Below are 13,172 nucleotides of genomic sequence, written 5' to 3'. Positions count from 1 at the left end.
ACTTTGTTGAATCCATACCTTGCGATGGTAAGGCAATGAGCAACTTAAAAAGTTTGGAGGCGTACCAATACCTACACAGTAACAAAGTTGGTCGGGTGTTATTGAAGGATGTTGGAGACAACCTTGTCTACCTAAAAGCAGACATAGAGCCGAGTCAGAGCCTGCACGCATCTCATCACAAGGCGTGGGTACTAGCATCAACAACAGGTGTCATACAGACAGTGGGTTGCTCATGTATTGCAGGGCCAGGACACTCTTGTAGTCATGCTGCAGCAATTCTGTGTAAGGTCAGTAAAGTAACGACCAAATATTACATGAAAATGCAGGACAACAGGTACTCCAGGAGAGGTTTGGAAAACACTGGGTTAGATAATAACTAAAACTATTTTCTTCAATGTAGGTTGAGAGTGCAGTCAGGCAAGGCAAGACAGGGATGGCATGCACTGATGTGCAAAGGAAGTGGAACTCAGGTTTGAGGAAGAATGTTGGGCTGAGGAAGGCGAAACACATTAATTTTAAACACCACAGACCCCACCACACATATCCAGGCCCATCAACGTCATCACAGGATGATTCCACAACCTCCCCCCGACTTTATATGAACCATGCAGAGTTCACAGGCCACATCAACTCCTCGGTAATGGCCCCACTATTTCGGCTCCAGACAAATGGTCTTCTTCAGCTAAGTTACAGAGCAGATGTATAGACAGCAGCAGCAAGGCAGGCCCAAGCCAACATGATTCAGCCCACACAAACACACTGTGTCACACAGAAGTGCACAATGATTTATGAGGCCTACATCAAATTATACCCCATACAAGCTGCTACATTGATGGAATAAACCAAGATCCAAAGAGGTTCACATCTATGGCATGATGCTAGGAGGCTGCGTGTAACAGCCAGCACAGTGAAACGAATCCCCAAACTAAACACCACATATCCCCAAAAATGTAAATGAGCATTTGTACCCAACCTTCACTGGCAATACAGCAACAAAGCATGGCAAAGAAAATTAGATCAATGTCATCACACTCCTGGTGAGCAGAGGGCATGTTAATAATAATAATAATAATAATAATAATAATAATAATAATAATAATAATAATAATAATAATTATTATTATTATTATTATTATTATTATTATTATTATAAAACTTTATTTTCTATAGCACCTTTAAAAGTTGCATCTCAAAGCACTTTACAAGAAAAAATTTAAAATACATTAAAATATATAAAAAAACAAGGAAAACATACAATCAGAATAATTTAAAAAAGAGTACAATAATAAATCACATAATAATCACCCAAAAGCAATCCTAAAAAAATGAGTTTTAAGAGAATATTTAAAAATACTAAAAGATGCAGCATGTCTAACCTCAGAAGGGAGAGAGTTCCACAATTTTGGAGCAAAAGAAGAGAAAGCCCTATCACCCATAGAACGTAGACGACTAAGTGGAACAGTTAAAAAAACAGATTCAGAGCAGCGGAGATCACGCATTGGAGTGTAGGGGGTTAAAAGTTCAGACAAATATTTAGGGGCCCAACCATGCAAAGCCTTTTTGGTAAGCAGGAAAATTTTAAAATCAACACGAAACTTGACAGGGAGCCAGTGCAAGGACTCCAAAATAGGAGTGATGTGATCACTTGTCCTGGTCCTAGTCAAGATTCTAGCAGCAGAGTTTTGCACAAACTGCAACTTATTTAAGGTAGACTTAGAGACCCCAACAAGTAAAGCATTACAATAGTCAATACGAGAAAAAACAAAAGTATTGATTAGTTTTTCAGCCACCGAGAAATATAACATGGGGTGCAGTCTTGCAATGTTTCTGAGATGGAAGAATGGTGTTTTAATAGTATTCTTGACATGAGGATCAAATGTTAAATTTGCATCAAATATCACCCCCAAAGTTTAAGGTTAAAGAACCAGCTTTACGAAGCTGGTGGGGTGAACCAATGAGCATAACCTCAGTCTTAACACTATTAAGACACAGAAAATTTTGAGACATCCATTTTTTTAATCTCAGTAATGCAATGTTCAAGAAAAGCAACAGCCACACAATCACCAGGTTTTGAATGAATGTAAATCTGGGTGTCATCTACCTAAAAATTATAATTAAGACCAAAAGATCTTAAAAGGTGACCAAGGGGAAACATGTAAATGCTAAAAAGTATGGGACCCAAAATCGATCCTTGAGGAACACCACAAATCGAAAGACAACCAGAGTTCGAAGCTATTAACAAGTCATTTGTGACCTTAACTAATGCTGTTTCAGTGCTGTGAAATTTGCGACAACCAGATTGAAGAGGCTCAAAAAGACTGTTTACAGTAAGATGAGTGTATAATTGAGAAGCCACATTTTGTTCTAAAATGTTTGCAAGTAAGGGAAGATTAGAAATGGGACGAAAGTTGTTAAGATTGTCCAAGTCCAAGTTAGTCGTTTTAGGTATAGGGGTTACAGCAGCAGTTTTAAATGCTGCTGGCACAACACCAGTACCCAGGGAGTCATTTATTATAATCAAGACAACAGGACACAAAGAAGCAAAACATGATTTAAACAAACAAGTTGGAATAGGATCAACTATGGAAGTCACAAACTTCATTACCAAGAGAAACCAGGTCAAGTAAGGAGAAATTTGAAAAAGAAGTACTCAAGAAATGAAAAGTACTAAGAGGAGAAACAAATGAAACAGGAGTATTTAGGATGGATTTATGAACGTCGTCAATCTTAGTGCTAAAAAAAATCAAGAAATCTATTACAAAGGTGAGTTGAAGGAGGCACAATAGAGGAACTATTACATTTGAGCAATTTGTTAATGGTATGAAACAGTTTTCTAGGATTTCTTTGATTATTGACAATTATCTGAGAAAAATAATGAGACCTGGCAGATACAATTTCTGCCTTATATTCACACAAGTGGTCTTTCCAAGCCTGATGATGTACGTTCAGGCCAGAGAGACGCCACCTTCGCTCCATTTTGTGACAAGCTGCCTTCATAGAGCGCAGCTCACCATTATACCGGAGCGGAACGTACAAAGGAAACACACCATGATTTCAAAGGAGCAAATGAGTCCAAGCCAGACAAGAGATCGATAGGTTGCGTATACAACCATGGTTGTCTGAGAAAAGAAGCACTGCCCAAGGGGGATGAGTTTTCAGCGTGCATCGCTAGACTTTTGTCTATCAAAGCTGCCATTGGCCCTTGTGCCAGTCACTCAAACAGGACCCTTCCGCTTCCTGTTTGTATAAAAGGTGACATCTGCACAAAGACTTCCTCTTTTTGCTGGGAGCTAGAACTCCTGCGCGACCTTGCAACCCTTGGGCAGTGCTTCTTTTCTCAGATAACCACGGTTGCATACGCAACCTATCGTTATCTTTCGAGTTAGAAGCAAGGGGGAGGGGTTACAGTATAACCAAACTGTCGCAAGGAAGGAGGCAGCGAGCTGGTAAGAGAGCCTGCCCTGAGGCGTACCTACTAGGAGCCGTACCAACTCTATGACAGAACCACAGGGGCCCCTTGGGGCCACATCTGAGCTGCCCAGACGCGAAGACCACAGTCACGCTGAACTAGGAAGAAATAAGCAATGGTGTATCCACGGGTAACAAGAACCTTGTGCCTACTGTGAAGCCTAGTAATAGCGGCCTCCTGCTCTACTAGCAGGGCTAGGAGCGGGGCCAATACCAAGACCACACCATATAAGCACAGGGCACAGTCTCGCACCTTGTGCTCAACATACAGCGGGCTAACCAGACTAGATAGCCACTGCTGGATAGTTCAATTATAATAATGAAACTATATACACAGCGGACCAACAAGAACTAGCTCAACTGCCTTCCACTGGACACAGCAGCAGTGGCCTCCAGCACATCTAGCATAGCTAGGGCGGGGCCACAGACTGCTGGCAAAGGAACTATATACATAGCGAAGCACGTGTGCCCTCGCTAACAACAGGAGCAGTTGTCCACGCTCAACTTAATAAGGAGCGGACAAGCTCAACTGTCTATTCCAAGAACTATATACACTGCAGGGTGCAGGAGCCAGCTCATGGTAGATAATTGAGGACGCGGACCCCCTGGCAATGCAAGGGGGCCAGCACTGCGTCCAGGCACTTGGAGAAAGTGCGAGGGGCTAGAGACAGGCCGAATGGAAGAACATCGAACTCGTATGCTTGGCCTTCGAAGGCGAAGCGGAGAAACTTCCTGTGCGCATGCGCAATGGGGATGTGAAAGTAGGCATCTTCAAAACCACCAAGGTGAACCAGTCTCCAGGCTTGATAGCCTGAGACATGGCACACAGGGTGAGCATCTTGAAACGCAACACCATGAGGCGGCGATTCAGGTACCTCAGATCCTTGATGGGGCATAAACCGCCACCTTATTTGGGCACAAGGAAGTATACCGTGGCAGGCCTGGGTAGGCGCCTGCCTGCTGGTGAGCCGCTGGCGCAGGTCAGCAGGAGGGTGGGGCTGCTGCTGCCTGGGGGCTGGCCTTCTAGGCCCTGCAGTTCGTCTGCAGGCCTGGCCCAGAGGTGCTGCTTGGGGGTACACTCAGGCTAGCTCTAGCGACTGCTCTCTCTCCTGAAGGGAGTGTGCCAGCATGCCCTCCACAGATGGTCCAAACATGAACCCGGGGCGAGATGGGGTCATCCATCAGCCGAGATCTGTCTGTGTCTGGGACTTGACTTGCCTGGGATAGCCAGAGTTGACAGCGTGCCGCCACAATGGCTGCCAGGGTATGGCCATTCGTACGTGCCCCATGGCGCATGACTGTCACTAGGACGTCTACCGCCACAGCCAACTCGCCAGGAGGCTGTGGAGACCCCGAAGGCCTCGCATCTGGGGCCTCCACCAGCTGGGCAATGTAGAGGGCCATCAACGACTACGTATTGCGGAGGCGGGTCGCCTGGGCTCCAGCCTCATACACTCGGCGGAGCCACGCCTCTGTCACCCTGCCACACTTCCTGTTAGGACTGGACAGGTCCCTTGGCGTCACAGAGAGGGGGGGCAAAGACACCAACGCCGAGATGGTGGAAATTTTAACAGGGGAAATCCACCAGCCCTGCTTCCTGTGCACCCTGGATCCTGACGTAGAACTCGTCTGCCCGTGCTTGGGTGGGGGCCATCGCCGGGTGGTCCTAGGAGGATTGCAGCTACGTTAGGAGGTCAGGCAGTAGCGGGAGGGCCCGTGTGGGCCACTGCGACCGCTCCCCTATCTCAAACCTTGAGGGCGGGAGGCGAGGTCCACTGGCCAGGGAAGCTGGAGGGACTCCACAGCCCGGTGGACGATTGCCTAGAACTCAGCCTGATGGCCTGCCGCAGCAGGGATGAGATCCTCACCTGTGGGGGGAGGAGGGGGGAAAACCACATCCTCCCTCAGATCCGCCTCCAGATCAGACTCCCCATGAGGGCTGAGGGGGATGACGTCATCTCCCCAGGTCGCCTGCTGACTGTCCTCCTCCGCAGAGTGGACAGACAGGCTCTCCTCAGACTCCATAGACACACCCTGAATGACAGGTGGTGGAGGAGGAGGAGGAGGGGGGGGCGCATGCGCACCCGAACCCTAACAGGGGGGGTTCCCACAGTTGCTCCACTCCCCTGGTCCGGTTCCGGACAGAGGGGACAGATCACGTCACCACTCCAAGCCGGTAGCGTGCGGTGGCCACACGTGGCACAGCGGCGGGGGCGGGAGGAGGAAGAACGGGATCTCTCCCGTCAGTACCACGCTCATGCACTGCGACGTGTGTGCGCAGCGAGTGCTCCGGTCAGCGCGGGCACCGAAGGCACACCAGCAGCCAAGGTGCTCTCGCGATAGTGGAGCGCCTAGCGGGACTTGCCGCTGTAAGCGTGTCTCCACCGGCAACGCAACACAACAGTGGGGGAGAGGCACTACACACCGACCACACTCTACTGCACTGGGTTAAAAAACCAGGGAACACTTCTACCAAGTTGTGCCTTTTCTTTTGTGGCAACAACACGGGAGGTCCCGAGGAGTAACACCAAGCACCGCCGAAGTGCGCCAAACAAATGACTGCACACTGCAAATGCTGCGCGGGCAGTACAAGCCTAGTCGCACCACATGTGCCGGGGGGTACCGGGGACACTGGGTGCCACGCTGTTCGGGATCCAGAGGGCTCGCGGTAGAAAAACCACCAGCCGAAGCAGGGCTTAACACACCGGAACCACTACATGGATGAGTGAGGGCAGCAGAGCTCAATCCAGTAAACTGGAAGAGCGAGACCTCCTACAGCTGCAGCTGTGGGCTGTAGTGCGGGCGCAAGCTGGCGGAGGAGTCCGTCTCACAGGCGAGGTCTCTTACGACAGACCAAGGCTTAGGCCAGGAGGCCAGCCTCGGGTATTACTGCCGCTGCGTGCACTCTCGCTGTGGAGGAAAAAGTCCTGTGGACAAAAACCAACACAAGCAAACTAGCCTGAATAATAACGACTAGTAGTCGTGTGAAAGCCGAGATGAATCGAGGCGCCAACGGACTTCCATGGCGCAGACAGAACAAAACAGCATGGCTAATGACCTACTGACAGGAATGGCCGCCTGAGTCTGCTTTTCACCACCACCCGATGTGTTTTTATATCCTTTAATCTTTATCTGTGCATTTTACAGCCACTTAGTTCAAGAAAAATACACATAGAGTATCAGAGATGGCAATGAAACATGATAAAGATTTATCCTTTTCACCTGACCTCCCTGAGTTTCAGCTACATGCGACTGTATTGGATCTGCTAAAACAACAGCTCGGGGATTTGCAACCCCTGATGAGACAAGTGATTCAGGAAGAACTTCACGGTCTAACAGAGAGGCTGGGATCCTTGGAAAAGGATCTGAAAATATTCACTTCGAAGTTTCACAACATGCAGGTAACTGTTCGGGCAGTCAAGCAGGAGTCAGCCGATACTAGGCTCTCTGTTGATAATCTGCAGGACAAAATTATACAATACGAGGACAAACAACGTCAAAATAATCTGAGGCTTGTTGGACTAAATGAAGGCGAAGAGAAAGATGATCATATCAAATTTATCCAATCTCAACTTCCTAAATAGATCCCGGGTTTAGGGGGAAAAAACATTGAGATTGAAAGAGCCCATCGTGTTTATAGTGGAAAGGATGATTTCACCCTGATTTTCAAGCTGTTGCGTTACAACGATCGCCAAGCCATTCTCGCCGGAGCTCGCAACAGCTCCACCCTGCAACACGGGGGACGCATGCTTCGCCTTTTCCCAGATTACAGCAATGCCACAGCTCAGAAGAGATGGGACATGGCCCAAGCCCGAAAATGCCTGATTCAGATGGGGTTTAAGTCTTTCATGATATATCCGGCCATGGTGAAGGTGTCTCATGGGGGGAAACAAGTGCTTCTTAAAACACCCAAGGAAATTGAGGATTATGTGGCTTCTGTGGGATCCACAAATCCTATTTCAACAATGGATACATCCCAGAGTGGGATCTGAGCTGTTAAATGATGTTTGGTGTTAATTGGGATTTTAAGGTTTGACATTAGAATTATAAATAATTTGTCAAAATGAGAACGTGGTTGTATTTGCGTTATATTGCAACATATTATTGCCCACCCTTTTTTTATTTTTTTATTTTAGCATGTGGGTTGATAATCTCTATTGCCACAGCATTTTAAGGGTTTCATCTACCATAAATATAATAAGCTGATATATTTGTGTATGTATGTGCGCATACTTGTGTTGATATATACTCTGTGGTTGAATTGGGTTGGAGTCGGGACATGGTGGTTGGGGTCCAGAGCGTTGCCTTGCTGCGTGGTGAGGTCGCGACTCAACGAAGTTTTATGTTTTTGGCAGATAAGAGGGCTAACTTTACTTTAACTTTGTGTTTTTGATTGTTTTTGCTAATGTTTCAGCAGTGATTCTTTATAGAGAAGATTTTTGTTATTGTTCCATTTGCCAATGCTTGCCTATACTAATATTGTATTGCTTTACATGCCATATCCGTCCAATTCTCATCCCGACTTTTTACTGCGACTAAAATGCACCCTATGCCTCTTTTTAATTGCATGTGTTTATTATGAGAGGGGATTGCGACTTGGTTTAATCTTCATTTTTCCACCATATGGCTGATATTAATATTGTATCATGGAATATTCGTGGCTTAAACACTCCTATTAAGCGCACCAAGTGTTTAGACTTTTTACATCGTAAAAGGGTTTCCATTGCATTAATTCAGGAGTCTCACCTCAAATCTGAGGACATCCACCGGTTTCAAAATAAACATTTTCGCATTGCAGCACACTCTTCTGCAACTAACAAAAGTAAGGGGGTTCTTATATTGGTAAATAGGAAATTGAAACTTTTGGTTGAAGGATCTGGGGGTGATGATTCAGGACACTTTGTTTATCTGTTAGGATGCTTGAACAATGTTAAATTTGCTTTTGTTTCTATTTATGCCCCTAATGATTATAATAAAACATTTCTTCCTGGTATAGCAAATGCATTTCTAGATTTCTCCGAGTATCAGTTAATCATAGGAGGGGATTTCAACGCAGTAAGCAATCCGGTTTTAGATCGTTCTAATTCAAATTCAGTAGATAATTCTTCATCGGTAGGTCTTAATAACTTTATGAAAGATACTAATTCGATAGATATCTGGCGCTTGAAAAATGACAATGCAAGGGATTACACCCTTTTTTCCGCTCGACACAAAACATATTCTAGGATTGATTATATAATTACTTCATCTACTCTTATTGAAAATGTGACAAACATCGACATACTGCTAATATTACTTTCAGACCATTCCCCCATAATCTGTAATATAACACCTACATTATGTCCTCCGCTCATGAAGCGTTGGCGTTTTTATACATCCCTTTTGCAAAATTCAGAGTTTATCACACAACTTAATTCTAAATTACAAGAATTTATTCAGTTTAACCGGAGTTCTGCTACGAATCCTCAGATTCTTTGGGAAGTTAATAAAGGTTTTTTGAGAGGTAATTGCACTGCGTTTTCTTCCCATTTACACACTTCCAGAAACAAACAAATTATTACGCTTGAAACTCAAATTCAAAATTTGGAGAAAGAACAGAAGCAGGCTTTTTCCGATGCTAGAGCAAAACAATTAAACGTTCTTAAAACCGAATTTAAAGCCCTAACTTTATCTTGAGCTGAATTCCTTCTTCATCACTCCAAACAAAATTATTACTACTTCGGGGAAAGACCTAGTAGATTGTTGGCCCTAAGATTGAAGCAGAATTAATGTCTGACAGCCATCAATGCAATTAAAAATGAAAATAATATACTGATTACAAATCCTGAAAAAATTAATACAATCTTTAGAGATTATTATTCCAAATTATATACCTCAGAGATCACAACAGATGACACTGTCTGTAAATATTTTTTTAATGAACTAAATTTACATAAATTAGATCCTGCTCAAAGTAAACTTCTTGATGCACCTATTACTTTAGAAGAATTAAAACAGGGAATTAATTCTATGCAAAAGCATAAATCGCCAGGTTCAGATGGCCTCCCTCCTGAGCTGTTGTTGGCAATATGGGACATAGTAGGTCCTCTTATATTGGACTCCATAAATTATGCTATTGAAACAGGCTCCTTTCACAGGGACCAAAATACAGCTCTGATATCGCTATTGTTGAAAAAAAATAAAGATCCAACTGAATGTTCCAGTTACCGTCCAATTTCCCTTATATGCACGGACACAAAGCTTTATGCCAAAGTCTTGACATCTAGATTAGAACAACACATTGCTGATTTTATTCACTTTGATCAAACAGGCTTCATGAAAGGGCGTTTAGCTTCTGACAATATCCGCCAATTATTACATGTAATTTATGATGCTCATTCCCATTCTGAATCTTGTGCAGTGTTTTCTCTGGATGCAGAAAAGGCATTTGATAGAATTGAATGGGGCTATCTCTGGCTGGTACTGGAGCGTTTCGGATTTGGTCCAGGTTTTATTCATATGGTGCAAGTTCTATATAATAATTAATTGGCGTCTGTCAATCCCCTCCGTTTAAACTTCAACAAGGAACACTCAAGGGTGTCCTCTCTCTCCACTGTTGTTTGCTTTATCGTTGGAGCCCCTAGCTCAAGCTGTTTGACAAAGTGCAGATATCTCACCAGGCTCACAACATTATATTTCTCTCTATGCTGATGACATTCTTTTGTATTTTTCAAATATTTCAGAATCAATTTCTCACTGTTTAGCACTTTGGCAGTATGTCTGGTTATAAAATTAATTGGGCTAAATCAATTTTATTAGCCCTAAATCTAGCTGCTAAAAATGCAGTACTTCCTACCACAATTCCAATTGACAATACATTTACATATTTGGGAATACAGATCTACCCCTCTTTGCAGCTCACAAACAAAGTTAATTATACTACTCTTGTTAACAGGTTAAACGGGACCTGAAGAGATGGTCTTCCTTGCAGGCAGGATAGCTACGATTAAAATGAACATAGCTCCAAGATTTAACGTTTTATTTGCTATGTTACCCCTGTCACCCTATCCTTCATTCTTTAAGGAAGTCAATTCTATTATATCCAAATTCATTTGGAATGAGAAACGTCCTCGCATTCGTTTAACTACACTACAACGCACAAAAGCTAATGGTGGATTGTCCCTTCCTAACCTTAAATTGTATTTTTGGGCTTTTCAAGTTAGGGCATTAAGAACATGGACCAATCTAGACTCAAAGGTTGCTTGGCGTAATTTGGAAGCAAATATAGTTCTCCCACACAGACTACAGGACTTATTGTTTACTGGCATCCCCAACAAAAATCTAAATTTAAAATTTGGCCCTATTATTGCAAATTCCTTACAAACTTGGCATGAGGTGGAAAAATGTACGGGAGGTCCATTTAAGTTTTCTCAGTCATCTCCTATTTGGAATAAAAATAATTTACTGACAGGTGGCAAGCCTTTTATATACCCAGCATGGTCAAATAGGGGTGTATCTAGTCTTAAAGATATTTTCGATAGCAAAGGCCTTCGGACGTTTCAAGAACTTAAGGAAGATTTCTCTCTTCCAGGCTCTTCACATTTCCTTTATTTACAATTAAGATCTGCTCTACGCACTTATGGAGTTCCCTGGAACTCAGATGTATGGCCTCATCCTTTGTTAGACTGGTTGGTCAAAAGTAAGTTTGCGTGGGACAGTTTCAGCCATTTATGGGGAACTGTTGCAACTACACATATAATGTTTTACCAGTCACTTTAATCTGGGAACATGAAATGAAAGAGCTGGGGTTTCCACCCAATTGGGTTAATTGGAATAATATATTTTTATCTTCCAAGAACCAACCCATCAGTTAATACACTTTAAACTTCTTCACAAATCATATGCTACTCCACACATACTTTTTAAAATGAAAAGGTCGCCATGTCCACTGTGTACAGTTTGCCAGACTGGAGCAGTGGGCACATGTTTTGGGAGTGTCCAATTGTAGCAGTATTTTGGGATAGTGTTTCTGTTTATATTACAGAACTGATAAAGGTTGAGGTTAAAAAAAATCCAGTCGTATTTTCATTAAATGATGACTCACTTTCTCAACACCAGAGTAGGATACTTTTGGCAGGATTAACCACAGCCAAGAAAACCATCTTACGGCTTTGGATTGACCCCTCCCCTCCCGTGATTACTACTTGGCTTTCGAACTTTAGAAACACCATACTAGCAGAATGGGGGCCGCCATAGGCGTTTCCAGATATTTTTTGGCATGTTACATCACTTGTTTATTATACCTACGTCATATCCGGACGGAAGTGTACACCCATAGTGCCCTAACCCCCCACAATGACCCCGATGACCTCCCTTATCCTACTGTCCTTCTCTCGCCCCTAGCCCCCCTCCCTCCACCCACACTGCTTAGTTCTGCAGGTCTTTGTTCTTGCTGGAGAGTGTGAATGTTCAGAGTGTGAATGTTTCAGGTCCTGGGGGTTTGTGACCCCCCCCCCAATTAAGTTAGAATAGCTCCATTGTTTCAGTAATAGTTATCTATCTATCTATCTATCTCTCTCTCTCTCTCTCTCTCTCTCTTTATTTACAGTGAGGGAAAAAAGTATTTGATCCCCAGCTGATTTTGTACGTTTGCCCACTGACAAAGAAATGATCAGTCTATAATTTTAATGGTAGGTGTATTTTAACAATGAGAGACAGAATAACAACAACAAAATCCAGAAAAAACGCATTTCAAAAAAGTTATATATTGATTTGCATGTTAATGAGGGAAATTAGTATTTGATCCCCTATCAATCAGCAAGATTTCTGGCTCCCAGGTGTCTTTTATACTGGTAACAAACTGAGATTAGGAGCACTCTCTTAAAGGGAGTGCTCCTAATCTCAGCTCGTTACCTGTATAAAAGATACCTGTCCACAGAAGTAATCAATCAATCAGATTCCAAACTCTCCACCATGGCCAAGACCAAAGAGCTGTCCAAGGATGTCAGGGACAAGATTGTAGACCTACACAAGGCTGGAATGGGCTACAAGACCATCGCCAAGCAGCTTGGTGAGAAGGTGACAACAGTTGGTGTGATTATTCGCAAATGGAAGAAACACAAAATAACTGTCAGTCTCCCTCGGTCTGGGGCTCCATGCAAGATTTCACCTCGTGGAGTTTCAATGATCATGAGAAGGGTAAGGAATCAGCCCAGAACTACACGGGAGGATCTTGTTAATGATCTCAAGGCAGCTGGGACCATAGTCACCAAGAAAACAATTGGTAAAACACTACGCCGTGAAGGACTGAAATCCTGCAGCGCCCGCAAGGTCCCCCTGCTCAAGGAAGCACATGTACAGGCCCGTCTGAAGTTTGCCAATGAACATCTGAATGATTCAGAGGAGAACTGGGTGAAAGTGTTGTGGTCAGATGAGACCAAAATCGAGCTCTTTGGCATCAACTCAACTCGCCGTGTTTGGAGGAGGAGGAATGACCCCAAGAACACCATCCCCACCGTCAAACATGGAGGTGGAAACATTATGCTTTGGGGGTGTTTTTCTGCTAAGGGGACAGGACAACTGCACCGCATCAAAGGGACGATGGACGGGGCCATGTACCTTCAAATCTTGGGTGAGAACCTCCTTCCCTCAGCCAGGGCATTGAAAATAGTTCGTGGATGGGTATTCCAGCATGACAATGACCCAAAACACACAGCCAAGGCAAC

The sequence above is a fragment of the Amia ocellicauda genome, chromosome 4, assembly GCF_036373705.1.
Source record: "Amia ocellicauda isolate fAmiCal2 chromosome 4, fAmiCal2.hap1, whole genome shotgun sequence".
Lineage (NCBI taxonomy): Eukaryota > Metazoa > Chordata > Actinopteri > Amiiformes > Amiidae > Amia > Amia ocellicauda.
The sequence above is the reverse complement of the archived record's forward strand: the minus strand, read 5'-3'. Positions refer to the sequence as shown.